Below are 5,374 nucleotides of genomic sequence, written 5' to 3'. Positions count from 1 at the left end.
TATTACAGACTACTGAAAATCTACTCTGCTTTTTTAAAAAAGAGTTCTATAAATTAACTGGCTAGTACTTTTTTTGGTCCACCATATCTGTCAGGAAATACCCCATCTATCTACCTCAAATCCTTTATTTTGCATATTGAACCCTTTGACGGTAGAGGGGGAGGGTGGTGGGATTCCTAACAACATTAACAAATTCACAATAACATTCTACTTAAAACCCAAAACAGGTACCAAGGACGCACAAGAAATAATTGCTAAGTCAGTCTTTGAGTCACTTCTCATCACCATCTTCATTCATTTTGACAACTATATTTGAGTACTTAGGGTGAAGGAAATGGCAACTCACTCCAGTATTCTTGCCTGGAGAATCCTATGGACGGAGGAGCCTGGCGGGCTACAGTCCATGGGGTCACAAGAGTCAGACATGACTGAGTGAGTAAACCACTTGGGGTATAGCAGACGTTGAAAATCCCATAGATGTTCCTCATAAATCTCATTTCCATCTTTTAGGAACATTTGGAGACTCTAGAATTTCGGTCTGTGAGGATGCTGGGGCTAATAATCTGGTTGGCTGGCAAAGATGTCTGTCAACTTTTGTCCTGGAGTTGCATGTGAATATTGAGCTCACTGTTTTCCTTACGTTACATCTTTCTTTTAAAAATATATTTATTTATTTGGCTACACCGGGTCTTAGTTCTAAAATCTAGGATCTTTAGTTGCAGCATGCAAACTCCTAGTTGTGGGATGTGGGATTCCCTGACCAGGGAGCCAACCTGGGCCCCTGCATTGAGGGGGAGTCTTAGCCACCAAGAGTCTGAACCACAGTGAAGTCCTGTATGGCGTCCTGCATTGCATCTTATTGGGAGGCCTTGAGGAGTTAAATTCCCCTAGCCCTCCTCAAGCCATTTTGTACTGTCTTTGAGGATTTGTACTGCACTTTGAGGATCTCACTTTAATAAATTTTTAAACTCTTATTCTGAATCTTTCCAAGCTTTCCATATTATTCTCAAATTCTAGTGTCAAAAACTGTACAGAAGACTCTAATGTGAGTAAGCACATTAGATGAAGACAAACAAATTCATCACTTTATAATTGCTGGGTTTTGCTTATTTGTAAGACTCAGTAATTATACTTTTCAAACAAATTCACTCTTCTTTTGATTCCTTATGACTAGATAATTTCAGCTGCCTATCACTGCAAACAATCATTTATTTTCAAAAAAGTGTTCTGCAAATGAAAGCTGTCAATAATATAGAATGTGAGTATACTCTATCTGTACTGATTCTTTCTGTACATACCTAGCCCTTCTGTTTCTTCTCTTACTTTTCTTTCTGTTAAATATATTAGTAAAATACTATTAATAAATATTCCTGTGCCACTTGTCTTTTCTTTCATGATCTGTGTGTTTTGCTTTTACCAGATGTAAGTTTCTTAATTATAAAGACATTGCTTAGTTCATCTTTTCATCTCACTGGCCAGCATCTGATACCTCGAAAATATTAAGAATAGTTTGCTGAGTGAATGAATGAATAAACCCGAACCTGAACCCTGGAAGGAAAATATAAAATAAATGTTTAAAACTTTAAGAAATAGATTCTAAAGCTGTTTTAGATAAGCCATTAGCAAGTCCTCAAGTCTAACACTTCTAGGAGGGCCGCTGGGGAGGGTCAACATAACCCTATCAGGGCATAAACACAGCTGTTGTTCTCTACAGGATATGATTAGTTTTGATTTATTGCACACATCCACCTGCAAGGCTTCTCAAGCGCACAGAGTCATAATCTCCAAAGTCACCTGGTGACAAGTGAGTCCCTCAGCTCCATCGCTCACCTGGATCAGCAGCTCTCATTTATCTATCAGGAGGCTCAGAACCTCTTACAGCCTCAAGGCCCAAAAACTCAGGCTTTGTCAAATCAAATGGGTAATAATTTACAATTTAAGTATCTTTTACAGAAGAGTGAGTTATTTCTCTTCTTCTTCATCTGTTTTGCTCACAAAATAAAACCCTGGAATTACAGACCCCAGATAGATTTATAGTTAGTGCTTTTCTTTTTTGAAAAGGGAGGTGCACGATCCTGTCATTGGTCACAAGGAAGATGAGGCCAGCAATTGAAAGGGTCCAAGTAAACACATCAATACTTCCCCCAGAAGGGCTCAAAGTACATGGATGGGTTGCAAAAGCTAAGTCACAGAAAATGCCAGAAGGAAAGAAGGACATCAGGTAAAACTCGGTTTTGAAACTGAGATAGAAATGTAAAACAGGAAAGAAAGACAGAATGTCCACAAGGGAAGCTATGCTCTCTTAAGGAGTTAAATACTGACTCCTGAGATGTTAAATTCTAGTCAGGTTTTAAGACAGATCAAGTTACTTCTACCTGTAACTTGCCTCTTCTGTGAAGTCTGTTCTTATTTCCAACTAAAATAATGCATGGACAATAAATACTTGAACATGGGCAAAAGGATACCACAAATGAAGAGCAGCCCGATCAGTGTGATTCCCCAGTGGAAAAAGGAAATTATCCCTGTAGTTATGTTACATTATAAACAGCACTTAACACAGGGTCCCTGAATAAAGTATGCCTTGCAATTAATACTCTCATCCATATATGGCCCCTTTCATCTTAGCAGAAAAAAAAGAAGGGAGCATTTCCAAATTTTACTTGCCCCCTGATAGAACGCTGAATTAGGAATTAAAATTCATGTTTGAATCCTGGTTCAATCTCTTAGCACTGTGTGATTTTTTCAGTGAATTACTTAAAATCTCTTGAAATTTTTTAAATGATAAAATGGAGAGGTTAAAGACACTTGCCCTAATAAACTCCCACATGGTTGAGATAACCAAATGAGATGTTATGTTTAAATGTGCTTTGTGAACTCTAAACTGCCAGGTGAATATGACACTAATTGAACACATTTAATAACATAAATGGCTTTCACAGAAATTTTTTTGCCACTCTGAGACAAAGAGCTGTGGTCAATCTTTCCTATAACAAAACAGCATATAAATAAATAGCTCTAATGATACATAAACAGCTTTTCCCTGTCTACAAACCATCTGTCCTGGCTGAAAAACGGCTACTAAAATGAGAGGTAAGCAAATTCTTCCAGGTAGTTCCTTTCTCTTGTTTCATTGAGCTTTAGGGAAATATATATTTTTTTAAGTTTTAGTCTATTCCTCCTAATAGGTTTCTGAGGTACATATGAAGGATAATTCTCCAGATGCTCGCTCTTTTCAGAAAGAATTTACTTAGAGAAAATTAGAATTTAATTTATACTGGGTGATCAATACAGACCTTTATGCATGCAATACATCTAATACATTGCAACCAGATTAATTTCTCCAGTCAGTGATTAATTGCCTGTTCTGTCCCAGGCGCTGGAGAGGGTGCCTGGAATTCAGTGGCAAGCGCAATGGACAGGGTCTCTGCCCTTCTAAATGTCAAATCCATAGTTTCGTCTCAGAGCTCATCTTTCTCCACTTCCATGACATTTGATTTTGTTGCCAAATCACCTTCTTGAAACTTTCTTCTCTCTCAGCTTTGAAGACATTGTTCTTGCTTAATGGGGCATATACCACTGGCCAGTTGCCCCAGCCTGAATGCCCAACCTCTTCTCCTTCATCACCCTCCATCTAGAGGTGGAGATGTGATGTACTTCTGAAGAAGTAGATGTGAGATGAAGTCTACTGATGGTCCTGCAATACCTAGGAAGCACTGCTTCCTCTTGCTGATTTCTTCTTCAAAAATGTAGATGGCTAACCAGAACCATAATTGCCAAACTGCAATCATGGGGAAAAGAAATGGCAGGTACAGTCTAGGAGATAATTTATACCAAAGCCAAACTCACCACCAGTCACAGCTTAACGTCTCCTCAAAGGGACCTCCCCAAACCTCCCATCTAAATTAGCATCTCCTACTAAATATTTAGAGTCTGAAATGCAGTACTTGGATGCAATCTCAAAAATGATAGAATGATCTCTGTTCGTTTCCAAGGCAAACCATTCAATATCACAGTAATCCAAGTCTATGCCCTGACCAGTAACGCTGAAGAAGCTGAGGTTGAATGGTTCTATGAAGACCTACAAGACCTTCTAGAACTAACACCCAAAAAAGATGTCCTTTTCATTATAGGGGACTGGAATGCAAAAGTAGGAAGTCAAGAAACACCTGGAGTAACAGGCAAATTTGGCCTTGGAATATGGAACGAAGCAGGGCAAAGACTAATAGAGTTCTGTCAAGAGAACGCACTGGTCATAGCAAACACCCTCTTCCAACAACACAAGAGAAGACTCGACACATGGAGAGCGCCAGATGGTCAACACAAAACCAGGCTGATTATATTCTTTGCAGCCAAAGATGGAGAAGCCCTATACAGTCAGCAAAAACAAGACCAGGAGCTGACTGTGGCTCAGATCGTGAACTCCTTATTGCCAAATTCAGACAGAAATTGAAGAAAGTGGAGAAAAACACTACACCATTCAGGTATGACCTAAATCAAATCTCTTATTACTATACAGTGGAAGTGAGAAATAGATTAAAGGGACTAGATCTGATAGAGTGCCTGATGAACTATGGACGGAGGTTCATGACATTGTACAGGAGACAGGGGTCAAGACCACCCCCAAGAAAAAGAAATGCAAAAAAGCAAAATGGCTGTCTGAGGAGGCCTTACAAATAGCTGTGAAAAAAAGGGAAGTGAAAAGCAAGGGAGAAAAGGGAAGATATACCCATTTGAATGCAGAGTTCCAAAGAATAGCAAGAAGAGATAAGAAAGCCTTCTTCAGAGATCAATGCAAAGAAATAGAGGAAAACATTAGACTGGGAAAGAATAGAGATCTCTTCAAGAAAATTAGAGATATCAGGGAATATTTCATGCAAAGATGGGCTCAATAAAGGACAGAAATTGTAGGGACCTAACAGAGGCAGAAGATATTAAGAAAAGGTGGCAAGAATACACAGAAGAACTGTACAAAAAAGATCTTCACGACCAAGATAATCATGATGGTGTGATCACTCACCTAGAGCCAGACATCCTGGAATGTGAAGTCAAGGGGGCCTTAGGAAGCATCACTATGAACAAAGCTCGTGGAGGTGATGGAATTCCAGTTGAGCTATTTCAAATCCTGAAATGATGCTGTGAAAATGCTGCACTCAATATGCCAGCAAATTTGGAAAACTCAGCAGTGGCCACAGGACTGGAAAGGTCCATTTTCATTCCAATCCCAAAGAAAGGCAATGCCAAAGAATGCTCAAACTACCGCACAATTGCACTCATCTCACATGCTAGTAAAGTAATGCTCAAAATTCTCCAAGCCAGGCTTCAGCAATACGTGAACCATGAACTTCCAGATGTTCAAGGTGGTTTTAGAAAGGGC

Source organism: Bos mutus, chromosome 4 (assembly GCF_027580195.1).
Source record: "Bos mutus isolate GX-2022 chromosome 4, NWIPB_WYAK_1.1, whole genome shotgun sequence".
Taxonomy (NCBI): domain Eukaryota; kingdom Metazoa; phylum Chordata; class Mammalia; order Artiodactyla; family Bovidae; genus Bos; species Bos mutus.
Note: the sequence above shows the minus strand (reverse complement) of the source record.